We start from the raw sequence: 17132 nt of genomic DNA, 5'->3' as shown, positions 1-17132 counted from the left end.
GGCGCAAGTGTATACGAAGTTGGATTTAAGGGGAGCCTATCACCTCATTTGTATCAGAGAAGGTGACGAGTGGAAGACGGCTTTCAGGACCCGATTTGGGTTATTTGAATATCATGTCATGCCCTATTGGTTATGCAATGCTCCTACGGCCTTTCAACATTTTATCAACGTAGTCCTTAGCCAATTCATTGATCAATGCGCGTTTGTGTATATTGATGACATTTTGATCTACTCAGCTAACACACAGGAACATCAAGGACAAGTCCGAAGGATTTTGCAGAAGCTTCGTGAGAATAGACTATTTGTTAAACTGGAAAAATGCGCTTTTGATGTCACTCAAGTGGAGTTTTTGGGCTTCATAATTTCACCAGCAGGAATCAATATGGACAAGCGAAAGATTCAGGCTGTTCTTGAATGGAAGTCCCCAACCAGTGTCAAGGAAGTACAAGCGTTCATCGGTTTTGCAAATTTCTATCGGAGGTTCATCAGTGAATTCTCACGAAGAATACTACCACTCACTCGACTACTAAGGAAGGGAGCACGTTTCGAATGGACTGAGGAAGCTGAGTCGGCTTTCAAGGCTCTGGAGAGAGAATTTACTTCGGCACTCATACTTCTTCATGCAGATCCAACGGAGCCTTTTTATGTCGAAACGGATGCTTCAGATTTGGCAGTCGGAGGAGTGCTTTCCCAAAGAAACAAGAGAACTGGTCAACTACACCCAGTCGCCTATAGGTCTAGGAAATTGACCCCTGCAGAAGTAAACTACACAATCACGGAAAAAGAGCTATTGGCGATAAAAGACGCTTTCAAGGAGTGGAGACATCACCTTATGGGGGCTCATCATGTAGTGACAGTTTTCACGGATCACCGCAATTTGAAATTTTTAAAATCAGCCAGAACCCTAACTCCCCGACAACTTCGTTGGTCGATGTACTTTGCGGATTATGACTTCATAAAAACTTACAGGGCAGGAACTCAGAATGGAAAGGTGGATGCCTTATCACGAATGGGGACTGGAGAAGACAAGAATCTAATGCAAACTCAAGCCATAATTCCAGACTCTAAAATAATTTGCGCCACAGATACCTTGAATCTCAAGGAACAAATTGCTCAAGCATTAAACCCAGATGAAATGCAAGAATGGGCTCTGCAAGAAGATGGAAGGGAAGTTCTCAATGGCTTACCATATAATGGAGAGGCATTATATTTACCAACACAAGCATTGCAAAAACAAGTATTACACGAATGCCATGATGACTTGTTAGCTGGACACAAAGGAGAGCTTAAGACGGCGGATTTAATTAAGAGGAAATACTGGTGGCCACAAATGAACAAAGATATCGAGCAGTATGTAAGAACCTGCGAGATTTGCGCTCAGGGAAAATCAGAACAGCAAGCTCCCAAGGGGTTATTGCAACCTTTGCCCACTCCTCCTTTTCCTTGGCACACGATCACCTTAGATTTAATAACTGACTTACCGTCCTGTCAAGGGGTGAACACAGTGCTGGTGGTAGTGGTTGCATATTCAAAAATGGCTCATTTTGTAGCTCTAAAAGGAATCCCAACAGCATAGCAGTTAGCTAATCATTTTAGTACACAGATAGTAAAATTGCATGGCATTCCAAAGGTAATTATATCCGACCGGGGAACCCAGTTTGTATCCCATTTTTGGAGAGCCTTCATGAAGGGGCTAGGAATTGAGACACAATATTCCACCAGTTTTAACCCTGAAACAGATGGGCAGACCGTAAGGGTGAACCAGGAGTTGGAACAGTATCTAAGATTATTTTCATTGAAACAGGATAGAGAATGGACAGACTATTTGTGGACGGCAGAGTTCGCTCATAATAATGCAAAAAATGTATCAACAGGGTATTCTCCATTCTATTTGAATTATGGTAGGCACCCCAAATCCACAGTGCAAGACTCTGAACTCACAGTCCCAGCAGTTAAGGATTTAGTATCTCATCTAAGTTTTGTTCACAAATCTGCATCTCAGAACCTAGAACAGGCTAAAGAAAGGTATAAAACTTATGCTGATAAAAAGACAAAAGAACCCCTCCCCCGTTGGAAATTGGAAATGAAGTTTGGTTGAATACAAAGAACCTTAGGTTAAAAGCTAACCGTAAATTTCAACCTAGATTTATTGGACCCTATCAAATAGAAGGACAGATAAATCCTGTGATTTAGAAATTGAAATTACCAGCTAAACTAAAAATTCATCCAGTGTTCCACGTTTCCCTATTGAAAAAGGCAGTTCCAGATTTAAGAAAAGAATTACCTCCAAGGCCCATCCATGTGGAGACTGGATTGGAGTTTGAGGTAAAAGAAATTCTGGACTCTAAGTGGTTGAAAGGAAAACTGTATTATCTAATTGACTGGAAAGGCTATGGTCCAGAGGAGCGGTCTTGGGAGCTGGAGTCAGATGTTCATGCCCCAAGACTGGTGAGACTTTTTCATCAACGATACCCTACCAAGCCAAGATTGGGAGGACCTTCTTTGGTGGGGGGTACTGTCAGGATCCATGGCGGCTTGAAAACAAAGTCCAGACCAGTTTGCGGTTCGAGGTTCTCTCGTTGTCGAAGTTGGAGAGAAGAACCAAATAGGAGCCCGATTTGGACTCAAATGTGGCAGATACGGAATTCCAAGATGGCCGCCACGGAGCCTAGGTTGGCGGTCTAGTTCTTCTAAAGTTCACCCGGGGAGAATTGAGGTGACGCGCGCTCACCTGTGAAACTGTGCACTTCACCAAGACATTCACCCGGTATGGTCCGAAGTTTTGTTGCTCGCCAGAAAAGTATTTGCTTGAGACACATTTTAGAAAAGGAAATTCCCCTAGAGTTTTTTCCCGACCCACAGAGGCTCAACGTGGTACGAATTGGAAGTGCGCCTCTTCAGGTGTCAATTCATCTTGACTCGAGTCTCCTGTCAGACGTCGAGTCACCTCAGCGGCAGTGAACAGGAAAGAAGCATCCTAGTGAAAAAACAAAGAAAACTAAGCTAAGTTATTCTTTTTTGATAACTCTGTAGTAGAAAAGACTGAACACAAATATTTTGATATAAGCTTACCTGATATACAGTCAGAGTCAGAGCCTCCTTGAACATTGTTAACGAACCTGGATATAAGAGAAAAAAGACAATAGTTAAGTCAATAACGACTAGGAATATTATTTGACAAGAATTTTGGTTTATTTGAGAAACTTAAAACTTATCTGAGTCTTCTTCAGAATTAAATAGGAGAACCTCCTAGAAGGGAACTAAGGTTAAAGCAGGAAGATATTAAAAGATACCAGACAATTGAAAATACAGAATACTTCATTGAAAATATTAAAGAAGAGAACAACTATAATAAGCCGGTAGGTTACTGATGAATACAAGATATAATAATAGAGTAAATAAAGGAATAGGGCTAACCACAGTTAAATGTTTTACAGATGTTGATTCCAGTATGACACAATAGGAACAGCGTCAGACTATAAGAAGAGAGGCAGGTTACTACAGGACCTAGCGTAGGTTATTAGACCAAAAAAACATAATAAGAGCCAGAGTTAGAATAGAGCAGGAAGAGGGAACTTTTAATACTTGTATGTGTTTAGTTTCCTAGGAATCTTCAGTGGGCTGATTGAAAAGCTGACGGAAGAACCAGGCGGAAACCAGAGTGTCCAGGACCAGTCTCTTCTTGTTCTTTATTATTTTATCTAATTCCCCTTTCCCCCTTTTGAATTAATTAGAGTTAGATTTCATTCTGGCTCTGAGGAATTCGGAGGCGGGAGTTGGGACTTAGCATCTTCTGCTCCTGTGCAAGTCACTGAAGACAACAATTGGTAAGAATTGTGGACTCTGACAGAGTGAAGTGCCCACGTTATAAAACTTGCACCTGAGCAGAATGGTTGAGGGAATAAATTTGCAGACCTTGGGGGCGGTTTTAGACGCTAACAGAAAGAGTTGGTAGCGGTAAAGGAAGAAAATCAAAGTTTGAGACAGGAAGACATAAATTCCAGAAAAGAAACAGCAGAGTTAGCTCAGAGGATAAGACAACCATATAACACTGATAGAGAGAGTCCCACCACTTCAGCTGGAGACACAAATAGGTTAACTACGCATGTTATACACTCCTTGTCCCCTGTAATACCATTGGCAGCCCCAGAATGATTCGGTAGGGATCCACAGAAGGCACAAATATTCATTACGCAATGCTCTTTGCATTTTATGTGCCGCCCTTCTATCTTCCCTGACTCGCAATCTAAGGTAGCCTTTATCTTATCATACTTGAGTGGAGACGCAGCAGCGTGGTCAATGCCTATAGTATCGCGAGATGATCCTCTTTTACAGAATTGTGACGAATTCAAAAAAGAATTCCTGCGGATATTTGACCGAAGGCGAATCTCCCAAGCGGTGGATAACGAGTTTTGGGAATTGAAGCCGGGAAATAGCGATCTAGTAGCTTATCTGGCCCAGTTCAATAAGCTCATTCTGGAAACAGACTGGCCAGAGAGTAAAAGGACAGCAATATTTTATCGAAGTCTGCGTGATAAACTAAAAGACGGACTGGCGCAGATACCGAACCGCCCTACTGAAATCTCAGCTCTTATAGATCTCGTATTGGAATTGGACTTCCGTCAAGGAGAAAGAAGTGGGGAGAGAAAGCGTGAGTTTAGAAATGTAGTTCCCCGATTTGACTGAGTAAAAGCAGACGCTGGAAGCATTATGGAAGGATCATCAGCACCAGAACCTATGCAGATAGGAACCATAAGGGGTCCACTCTCCAAGGAAGAAAAAGAAAAAAGACGAACCAGCAATTTATGTATGTACTGTGGTTCGAGTGGACATTTTGTGCGAAACTGTCCAAGGAAACCTAAAGGTACCTTTAAGCCGAAGGAAAACTCGCAGCACCCCCTGTAGAAGGAGTTGTACAGGTGGATGCGAGTTTAGAAACAACTCCACAAGAGCATCGATTGGCAAACACCTTGCAGTCATCCTCACCGCATTTGATATTATCCATGACTATAAAGTTCCGTCAGGAGACCTTAGAAGGAGTGGCGGCGATGGTCGATTCAGGAGACACTGGTAACTTTTGTGACTTGAAGTTTGCAGCAAGAGTAGGACTGAGAGCAATTACCAAGACTAAAAGTGAACCGGTTAGGGCAATAGAACGGAACAAATCTCTCGTCGGGACCCATCGTTAGTCACACAGAACTGGTACAGTTAATCAGAGAAGATGGGCATAAAGAAGACATTCATTTCAATTTAATTGATGCTCCCCAGTTTCAGTAAATCCTAGGACTTCCTTGGCTCACTGAGCACAATCCCACCATAAATTGGAGTGCCAGAACAATTGAAATTAATTCAACGTATTGTAAAGAGAATTGTTTCAGAAATAAAAATGGAATAAAGAGAATCTAGCGCATTCCTTATGTTCAGCAGAAGTGTCTGTTTGTGTGATTAACACACAACCAATACCACAAGTGTACCAAGACTTCAAAGATGTGTTCAGCGAGAAGGAAGCCGAACAATTGCCACCTCATCGTGTGTACGACTGCAAAATAATCAATCAATCAATCAATCATAACACTTGTATAGCGCACTACTCACCCGGAAGGGTCTCAAGGTGCTTGGGGGAAAGGGTCCGCTACTGCTCGATCAGCCAGGTCTTGAGTTGTCTTCTGAAGGCGAGATGGTCCTGGATCAGCCGAAGGTGGATGGGGAGGGAGTTCCATGTCTTGGCCGCCAGGTAGGAGAAGGATCTTCCTCCGGCGGTGGCTCTTCGGATGCGTGGTACGGCGGCGAGGGCGAGGCTGGTAGACCGTAGCTGGCGGGTGGGCGTGTAGAAGGCCAGGCGGTCTTTGAGGTACTTGGGGCCCAGGTCGTGGAGAGACTTGTGTGCGTGGGTGAGGAGCCGGAACGTGATCCTCTTGTAGACGGGGAGCCAGTGCAGGTCTCTCAGGTGGCCGGAGATGTGGCTGCATCGGGGGATGTCCAGGATGAGTCGGGCGGAGGCGTTCTGGATGCGTTGGAGTCTTTTCTGTAGCTTGGCTGTGGTTCCGGCGTAGAGGGTGTTTCCGTAGTCCAGTCAGCTGGTGACGAGTGCTTGGGTGACCGTCTTCCTGGGTTCAAATATGCCATGCAGTCGCGTCTACGCTTTGACGGAGACGGAGCATCAACATTTGAAGGAATATATTGACAAATACTTGGCCAATGGATTCATTCGTCCATCTAAATCACCGGTATCCTCGCCTCTGTTTTTTGTGCCTAAGAAGGAAGAAGGAGAGTTGAGAATGTGTATTGACTACCGAGCAATCAATAGAATCACAAAGAAAAATCGATACCCACTTTCTCTCATTTCACTCTTGTTGGATCAGGTGAAAGGGGCGCAAGTGTATACGAAGTTGGATTTAAGGGGAGCCTATCACCTCATTTGTATCAGAGAAGGTGACGAGTGGAAGACGGCTTTCAGGACCCGATTTGGGTTATTTGAATATCATGTCATGCCCTATGGGTTATGCAATGCTCCTACGGCCTTTCAACATTTTATCAACGTAGTCCTTAGCCAATTCATTGATCAATGCGCGTTTGTGTATATTGATGACATTTTGATCTACTCAGCTAACACACAGGAACATCAAGGACAAGTCCGAAGGATTTTGCAGAAGCTTCGTGAGAATAGACTATTTGTTAAACTGGAAAAATGCGCTTTTGATGTCACTCAAGTGGAGTTTTTGGGCTTCATAATTTCACCAGCAGGAATCAATATGGACAAGCGAAAGATTCAGGCTGTTCTTGAATGGAAGTCCCCAACCAGTGTCAAGGAAGTACAAGCGTTCATCGGTTTTGCAAATGTCTATCGGAGGTTCATCAGTGAATTCTCACGAAGAATACTACCACTCACTCGACTACTAAGGAAGGGAGCACGTTTCGAATGGACTGAGGAAGCTGAGTCGGCTTTCAAGGCTCTGGAGAGAGAATTTACTTCGGCACTCATACTTCTTCATGCAGATCCAACGGAGCCTTTTTATGTCGAAACGGATGCTTCAGATTTGGCAGTCGGAGGAGTGCTTTCCCAAAGAAACAAGAGAACTGGTCAACTACACCCAGTCGCCTATAGGTCTAGGAAATTGACCCCTGCAGAAGTAAACTACACAATCACGGAAAAAGAGCTATTGGCGATAAAAGACGCTTTCAAGGAGTGGAGACATCACCTTATGGGGGCTCATCATGTAGTGACAGTTTTCACGGATCACCGCAATTTGAAATTTTTAAAATCAGCCAGAACCCTAACTCCCCGACAACTTCGTTGGTCGATGTACTTTGCGGATTATGACTTCATAAAAACTTACAGGGCAGGAACTCAGAATGGAAAGGTGGATGCCTTATCACGAATGGGGACTGGAGAAGACAAGAATCTAATGCAAACTCAAGCCATAATTCCAGACTCTAAAATAATTTGCGCCACAGATACCTTGAATCTCAAGGAACAAATTGCTCAAGCATTAAACCCAGATGAAATGCAAGAATGGGCTCTGCAAGAAGATGGAAGGGAAGTTCTCAATGGCTTACCATATAATGGAGAGGCATTATATTTACCAACACAAGCATTGCAAAAACAAGTATTACACGAATGCCATGATGACTTGTTAGCTGGACACAAAGGAGAGCTTAAGACGGCAGATTTAATTAAGAGGAAATACTGGTGGCCACAAATGAACAAAGATATCGAGCAGTATGTAAGAACCTGCGAGATTTGCGCTCAGGGAAAATCAGAACAGCAAGCTCCCAAGGGGTTATTGCAACCTTTGCCCACTCCTCCTTTTCCTTGGCACACGATCACCTTAGATTTAATAACTGACTTACCGTCCTGTCAAGGGGTGAACACAGTGCTGGTGGTAGTGGTTGCATATTCAAAAATGGCTCATTTTGTAGCTCTAAAAGGAATCCCAACAGCATGGCAGTTAGCTAATCATTTTAGTACACAGATAGTAAAATTGCATGGCATTCCAAAGGTAATTATATCCGACCGGGGAACCCAGTTTGTATCCCATTTTTGGAGAGCCTTCATGAAGGGGCTAGGAATTGAGACACAATATTCCACCAGTTTTAACCCTGAAACAGATGGGCAGACCGTAAGGGTGAACCAGGAGTTGGAACAGTATCTAAGATTATTTTCATTGAAACAGGATAGAGAATGGACAGACTATTTGTGGACGGCAGAGTTCGCTCATAATAATGCAAAAAATGTATCAACAGGGTATTCTCCATTCTATTTGAATTATGGTAGGCACCCCAAATCCACAGTGCAAGACTCTGAACTCACAGTCCCAGCAGTTAAGGATTTAGTATCTCATCTAAGTTTTGTTCACAAATCTGCATCTCAGAACCTAGAACAGGCTAAAGAAAGGTATAAAACTTATGCTGATAAAAAGACAAAAGAACCCCTCCCCCGTTGGAAATTGGAAATGAAGTTTGGTTGAATACAAAGAACCTTAGGTTAAAAGCTAACCGTAAATTTCAACCTAGATTTATTGGACCCTATCAAATAGAAGGACAGATAAATCCTGTGATTTAGAAATTGAAATTACCAGCTAAACTAAAAATTCATCCAGTGTTCCACGTTTCCCTATTGAAAAAGGCAGTTCCAGATTTAAGAAAAGAATTACCTCCAAGGCCCATCCATGTGGAGACTGGATTGGAGTTTGAGGTAAAAGAAATTCTGGACTCTAAGTGGTTGAAAGGAAAACTGTATTATCTAATTGACTGGAAAGGCTATGGTCCAGAGGAGCGGTCTTGGGAGCTGGAGTCAGATGTTCATGCCCCAAGACTGGTGAGACTTTTTCATCAACGATACCCTACCAAGCCAAGATTGGGAGGACCTTCTTTGGTGGGGGGTACTGTCAGGATCCATGGCGGCTTGAAAACAAAGTCCAGACCAGTTTGCGGTTCGAGGTTCTCTCGTTGTCGAAGTTGGAGAGAAGAACCAAATAGGAGCCCGATTTGGACTCAAATGTGGCAGATACGGAATTCCAAGATGGCCGCCACGGAGCCTAGGTTGGCGGTCTAGTTCTTCTAAAGTTCACCCGGGGAAAATTGAGGTGACGCGCGCTCACCTGTGAAACTGTGCACTTCACCAAGGCATTCACCCGGTATGGTCCGAAGTTTTGTTGCTCGCCAGAAAAGTATTTGCTTGAGACACATTTTAGAAAAGGAAATTCCCCTAGAGTTTTTTCCCGACCCACAGAGGCTCAACGTGGTACGAATTGGAAGTGCGCCTCTTCAGGTGTCAATTCATCTTGACTCGAGTCTCCTGTCAGACGTCGAGTCACCTCAGCGGCAGTGAACAGGAAAGAAGCATCCTAGTGAAAAAACAAAGAAAACTAAGCTAAGTTATTCTTTTTTGATAACTCTGTAGTAGAAAAGACTGAACACAAATATTTTGATATAAGCTTACATGATATACAGTCAGAGTCAGAGCCTCCTTGAACATTGTTAACGAACCTGGATATAAGAGAAAAAAGACAATAGTTAAGTCAATAACGACTAGGAATATTATTTGACAAGAATTTTGGTTTATTTGAGAAACTTAAAACTCATCTGAGTCTTCTTCAGAATTAAATAGGAGAACCTCCTAGAAGGGAACTAAGGTTAAAGCAGGAAGATATTAAAAGATACCAGACAATTGAAAATACAGAATACTTCATTGAAAATATTAAAGAAGAGAACAACTATAATAAGCCGGTAGGTTACTGATGAATACAAGATATAATAATAGAGTAAATAAAGGAATAGGGCTAACCACAGTTAAATGTTTTACAGATGTTGATTCCAGTATGACACAATAGGAACAGCGTCAGACTATAAGAAGAGAGGCAGGTTACTACAGGACCTAGCGTAGGTTATTAGACCAAAAAAACATAATAAGAGCCAGAGTTAGAATAGAGCAGGAAGAGGGAACTTTTAATACTTGTATGTGTTTAGTTTCCTAGGAATCTTCAGTAGGCTGATTGAAAAGCTGACGGAAGAACCAGGCGGAAACCAGAGTGTCCATGACCAGTCTCTTCTTGTTCTTTATTATTTTATCTAATTCCCCTTTCCCCCTTTTGAATTAATTAGAGTTAGATTTCATTCTGGCTCTGAGGAATTCGGAGGCGGGAGTTGGGACTTAGCATCTTCTGCTCCTGTGCAAGTCACTGAAGACAACAATTGGTAAGAATTGTGGACTCTGACAGAGTGAAGTGCCCACGTTATAAAACTTGCACCTGAGCAGAATGGTTGAGGGAATAAATTTGCAGACCTTGGGGGCGGTTTTAGACGCTAACAGAAAGAGTTGGTAGCGGTAAAGGAAGAAAATCAAAGTTTGAGACAGGAAGACATAAATTCCAGAAAAGAAACAGCAGAGTTAGCTCAGAGGATAAGACAACCATATAACACTGATAGAGAGAGTCCCACCACTTCAGCTGGAGACACAAATAGGTTAACTACGCATGTTATACACTCCTTGTCCCCTGTAATACCATTGGCAGCCCCAGAATGATTCAGTAGGGATCCACAGAAGGCACAAATATTCATTACGCAATGCTCTTTGCATTTTATGTGCCGCCCTTCTATCTTCCCTGACTCGCAATCTAAGGTAGCCTTTATCTTATCATACTTGAGTGGAGACGCAGCAGCGTGGTCAATGCCTATAGTATCGCGAGATGATCCTCTTTTACAGAATTGTGACGAATTCACAAAAGAATTCCTGCGGATATTTGACCGAAGGCGAATCTCCCAAGCGGTGGATAACGAGTTTTTGGAATTGAAGCCGGGAAATAGCGATCTAGTAGCTTATCTGGCCCAGTTCAATAAGCTCATTCTGGAAACAGACTGGCCAGAGAGTAAAAGGACAGCAATATTTTATCGAGGTCTGCGTGATAAACTAAAAGACGGACTGGCGCAGATACCGAACCGCCCTACTGAAATCTCAGCTCTTATAGATCTCGTATTGGAATTGGACTTCCGTCAAGGAGAAAGAAGTGGGGAGAGAAAGCGTGAGTTTAGAAATGTAGTTCCCCGATTTGACTGAGTAAAAGCAGACGCTGGAAGCATTATGGAAGGATCATCAGCACCAGAACCTATGCAGATAGGAACCATAAGGGGTCCACTCTCCAAGGAAGAAAAAGAAAAAAGACGAACCAGCAATTTATGTATGTACTGTGGTTCGAGTGGACATTTTGTGCGAAACTGTCCAAGGAAACCTAAAGGTACCTTTAAGCCGAAGGAAAACTCGCAGCACCCCCTGTAGAAGGAGTTGTACAGGTGGATGCGAGTTTAGAAACAACTCCACAAGAGCATCGATTGGCAAACACCTTGCAGTCATCCTCACCGCATTTGATATTATCCATGACTATAAAGTTCCGTCAGGAGACCTTAGAAGGAGTGGCGGCGATGGTCGATTCAGGAGACACTGGTAACTTTTGTGACTTGAAGTTTGCAGCAAGAGTAGGACTGAGAGCAATTACCAAGACTAAAAGTGAACCGGTTAGGGCAATAGACGGAACAAATCTCTCGTCGGGACCCATCGTTAGTCACACAGAACTGGTACAGTTAATCAGAGAAGATGGGCATAAAGAAGACATTCATTTCAATTTAATTGATGCTCCCCAGTTTCAGTAAATCCTAGGACTTCCTTGGCTCACTGAGCACAATCCCACCATAAATTGGAGTGCCAGAACAATTGAAATTAATTCAACGTATTGTAAAGAGAATTGTTTCAGAAATAAAAATGGAATAAAGAGAATCTAGCGCATTCCTTATGTTCAGCAGAAGTGTCTGTTTGTGTGATTAACACACAACCAATACCACAAGTGTACCAAGACTTCAAAGATGTGTTCAGCGAGAAGGAAGCCGAACAATTGCCACCTCATCGTGTGTACGACTGCAAAATAATCAATCAATCAATCAATCATAACACTTGTATAGCGCACTACTCACCCGGAAGGGTCTCAAGGTGCTTGGGGGAAAGGGTCCGCTACTGCTCGATCAGCCAGGTCTTGAGTTGTCTTCTGAAGGCGAGATGGTCCTGGATCAGCCGAAGGTGGATGGGGAGGGAGTTCCATGTCTTGGCCGCCAGGTAGGAGAAGGATCTTCCTCCGGCGGTGGCTCTTCGGATGCGTGGTACGGCGGCGAGGGCGAGGCTGGTAGACCGTAGCTGGCGGGTGGGCGTGTAGAAGGCCAGGCGGTCTTTGAGGTACTTGGGGCCCAGGTCGTGGAGAGACTTGTGTGCGTGGGTGAGGAGCCGGAACGTGATCCTCTTGTAGACGGGGAGCCAGTGCAGGTCTCTCAGGTGGACGGAGATGTGGCTGCATCGGGGGATGTCCAGGATGAGTCGGGCGGAGGCGTTCTGGATGCGTTGGAGTCTTTTCTGTAGCTTGGCTGTGGTTCCGGCGTAGAGGGTGTTTCCGTAGTCCAGTCAGCTGGTGACGAGTGCTTGGGTGACCGTCTTCCTGGGTTCAAATATGCCATGCAGTCGCGTCTACGCTTTGACGGAGACGGAGCATCAACATTTGAAGGAATATATTGACAAATACTTGGCCAATGGATTCATTCGTCCATCTAAATCACCGGTATCCTCGCCTCTGTTTTTTGTGCCTAAGAAGGAAGAAGGAGAGTTGAGAATGTGTATTGACTACCAAGCAATCAATAGAATCACAAAGAAAAATCGATACCCACTTTCTCTCATTTCACTCTTGTTGGATCAGGTGAAAGGGGCGCAAGTGTATACGAAGTTGGATTTAAGGGGAGCCTATCACCTCATTTGTATCAGAGAAGGTGACGAGTGGAAGACGGCTTTCAGGACCCGATTTGGGTTATTTGAATATCATGTCATGCCCTATGGGTTATGCAATGCTCCTACGGCCTTTTAACATTTTATCAACGTAGTCCTTAGCCAATTCATTGATCAATGCGCGTTTGTGTATATTGATGACATTTTGATCTACTCAGCTAACACACAGGAACATCAAGGACAAGTCCGAAGGATTTTGCAGAAGCTTCGTGAGAATAGACTATTTGTTAAACTGGAAAAATGCGCTTTTGATGTCACTCAAGTGGAGTTTTTGGGCTTCATAATTTCACCAGCAGGAATCAATATGGACAAGCGAAAGATTCAGGCTGTTCTTGAATGGAAGTCCCCAACCAGTGTCAAGGAAGTACAAGCGTTCATCGGTTTTGCAAATTTCTATCGGAGGTTCATCAGTGAATTCTCACGAAGAATACTACCACTCACTCGACTACTAAGGAAGGGAGCACGTTTCGAATGGACTGAGGAAGCTGAGTCGGCTTTCAAGGCTCTGGAGAGAGAATTTACTTCGGCACTCATACTTCTTCATGCAGATCCAACGGAGCCTTTTTATGTCGAAACGGATGCTTCAGATTTGGCAGTCGGAGGAGTGCTTTCCCAAAGAAACAAGAGAACTGGTCAACTACACCCAGTCGCCTATAGGTCTAGGAAATTGACCCCTGCAGAAGTAAACTACACAATCATGGAAAAAGAGCTATTGGCGATAAAAGACGCTTTCAAGGAGTGGAGACATCACCTTATGGGGGCTCATCATGTAGTGACAGTTTTCACGGATCACCGCAATTTGAAATTTTTAAAATCAGCCAGAACCCTAACTCCCCGACAACTTCGTTGGTCGATGTACTTTGCGGATTATGACTTCATAAAAACTTACAGGGCAGGAACTCAGAATGGAAAGGTGGATGCCTTATCACGAATGGGGACTGGAGAAGACAAGAATCTAATGCAAACTCAAGCCATAATTCCAGACTCTAAAATAATTTGCGCCACAGATACCTTGAATCTCAAGGAACAAATTGCTCAAGCATTAAACCCAGATGAAATGCAAGAATGGGCTCTGCAAGATGATGGAAGGGAAGTTCTCAATGGCTTACCATATAATGGAGAGGCATTATATTTACCAACACAAGCATTGCAAAAACAAGTATTACACGAATGCCATGATGACTTGTTAGCTGGACACAAAGGAGAGCTTAAGACGGCGGATTTAATTAAGAGGAAATACTGGTGGCCACAAATGAACAAAGATATCGAGCAGTATGTAAGAACCTGCGAGATTTGCGCTCAGGGAAAATCAGAACAGCAAGCTCCCAAGGGGTTATTGCAACCTTTGCCCACTCCTCCTTTTCCTTGGCACACGATCACCTTAGATTTAATAACTGACTTACCGTCCTGTCAAGGGGTGAACACAGTGCTGGTGGTAGTGGTTGCATATTCAAAAATGGCTCATTTTGTAGCTCTAAAAGGAATCCCAACAGCATAGCAGTTAGCTAATCATTTTAGTACACAGATAGTAAAATTGCATGGCATTCCAAAGGTAATTATATCCGACCGGGGAACCCAGTTTGTATCCCATTTTTGGAGAGCCTTCATGAAGGGGCTAGGAATTGAGACACAATATTCCACCAGTTTTAACCCTGAAACAGATGGGCAGACCGTAAGGGTGAACCAGGAGTTGGAACAGTATCTAAGATTATTTTCATTGAAACAGGATAGAGAATGGACAGACTATTTGTGGACGGCAGAGTTCGCTCATAATAATGCAAAAAATGTATCAACAGGGTATTCTCCATTCTATTTGAATTATGGTAGGCACCCCAAATCCACAGTGCAAGACTCTGAACTCACAGTCCCAGCAGTTAAGGATTTAGTATCTCATCTAAGTTTTGTTCACAAATCTGCATCTCAGAACCTAGAACAGGCTAAAGAAAGGTATAAAACTTATGCTGATAAAAAGACAAAAGAACCCCTCCCCCGTTGGAAATTGGAAATGAAGTTTGGTTGAATACAAAGAACCTTAGGTTAAAAGCTAACCGTAAATTTCAACCTAGATTTATTGGACCCTATCAAATAGAAGGACAGATAAATCCTGTGATTTAGAAATTGAAATTACCAGCTAAACTAAAAATTCATCCAGTGTTCCACGTTTCCCTATTGAAAAAGGCAGTTCCAGATTTAAGAAAAGAATTACCTCCAAGGCCCATCCATGTGGAGACTGGATTGGAGTTTGAGGTAAAAGAAATTCTGGACTCTAAGTGGTTGAAAGGAAAACTGTATTATCTAATTGACTGGAAAGGCTATGGTCCAGAGGAGCGGTCTTGGGAGCTGGAGTCAGATGTTCATGCCCCAAGACTGGTGAGACTTTTTCATCAACGATACCCTACCAAGCCAAGATTGGGAGGACCTTCTTTGGTGGGGGGTACTGTCAGGATCCATGGCGGCTTGAAAACAAAGTCCAGACCAGTTTGCGGTTCGAGGTTCTCTCGTTGTCGAAGTTGTAGAGAAGAACCAAATAGGAGCCCGATTTGGACTCAAATGTGGCAGATACGGAATTCCAAGATGGCCGCCACGGAGCCTAGGTTGGCGGTCTAGTTCTTCTAAAGTTCACCCGGGGAGAATTGAGGTGACGCGCGCTCACCTGTGAAACTGTGCACTTCACCAAGGCATTCACCCGGTATGGTCCGAAGTTTTGTTGCTCGCCAGAAAAGTATTTGCTTGAGACACATTTTAGAAAAGGAAATTCCCCTAGAGTTTTTTCCCGACCCACAGAGGCTCAACGTGGTACGAATTGGAAGTGCGCCTCTTCAGGTGTCAATTCATCTTGACTCGAGTCTCCTGTCAGACGTCGAGTCACCTCAGCGGCAGTGAACAGGAAAGAAGCATCCTAGTGAAAAAACAAAGAAAACTAAGCTAAGTTATTCTTTTTTGATAACTCTGTAGTAGAAAAGACTGAACACAAATATTTTGATATAAGCTTACCTGATATACAGTCAGAGTCAGAGCCTCCTTGAACATTGTTAACGAACCTGGATATAAGAGAAAAAAGACAATAGTTAAGTCAATAACGACTAGGAATATTATTTGACAAGAAGTTTGGTTTATTTGAGAAACTTAAAACTTATCTGAGTCTTCTTCAGAATTAAATAGGAGAACCTCCTAGAAGGGAACTAAGGTTAAAGCAGGAAGATATTAAAAGATACCAGACAATTGAAAATACAGAATACTTCATTGAAAATATTAAAGAAGAGAACAACTATAATAAGCCGGTAGGTTACTGATGAATACAAGATATAATAATAGAGTAAATAAAGGAATAGGGCTAACCACAGTTAAATGTTTTACAGCTGTTGATTCCAGTATGACACAATAGGAACAGCGTCAGACTATAAGAAGAGAGGCAGGTTACTACAGGACCTAGCGTAGGTTATTAGACCAAAAAAACATAATAAGAGCCAGAGTTAGAATAGAGCAGGAAGAGGGAACCTTTAATACTTGTATGTGTTTAGTTTCCTAGGAATCTTCAGTAGGCTGATTGAAAAGCTGACGGAAGAACCAGGCGGAAACCAGAGTGTCCAGGACCAGTCTCTTCTTGTTCTTTATTATTTTATCTAATTCCCCTTTCCCCCTTTTGAATTAATTAGAGTTAGATTTCATTCTGGCTCTGAGGAATTCGGAGGCGGGAGTTGGGACTTAGCATCTTCTGCTCCTGTGCAAGTCACTGAAGACAACAATTGGTAAGAATTGTGGACTCTGACAGAGTGAAGTGCCCACGTTATAAAACTTGCACCTGAGCAGAATGGTTGAGGGAATAAATTTGCAGACCTTGGGGGCGGTTTTAGACGCTAACAGAAAGAGTTGGTAGCGGTAAAGGAAGAAAATCAAAGTTTGAGACAGGAAGACATAAATTCCAGAAAAGAAACAGCAGAGTTAGCTCAGAGGATAAGACAACCATATAACACTGATAGAGAGAGTCCCACCACTTCAGCTGGAGACACAAATAGGTTAACTACGCATGTTATACACTCCTTGTCCCCTGTAATACCATTGGCAGCCCCAGAATGATTCAGTAGGGATCCACAGAAGGCACAAATATTCATTACGCAATGCTCTTTGCATTTTATGTGCCGCCCTTCTATCTTCCCTGACTCGCAATCTAAGGTAGCCTTTATCTTATCATACTTGAGTGGAGACGCAGCAGCGTGGTCAATGCCTATAGTATCGCGAGATGATCCTCTTTTACAGAATTGTGACGAATTCAAAAAAGAATTCCTGCGGATATTTGACCGAAGGCGAATCTCCC

This window comes from Lissotriton helveticus, chromosome 3_1 (genome assembly GCF_964261635.1).
Source record: "Lissotriton helveticus chromosome 3_1, aLisHel1.1, whole genome shotgun sequence".
In the NCBI taxonomy this organism is placed as follows: Eukaryota; Metazoa; Chordata; class Amphibia; order Caudata; family Salamandridae; genus Lissotriton; species Lissotriton helveticus.
The sequence above is the reverse complement of the archived record's forward strand: the minus strand, read 5'-3'. Positions refer to the sequence as shown.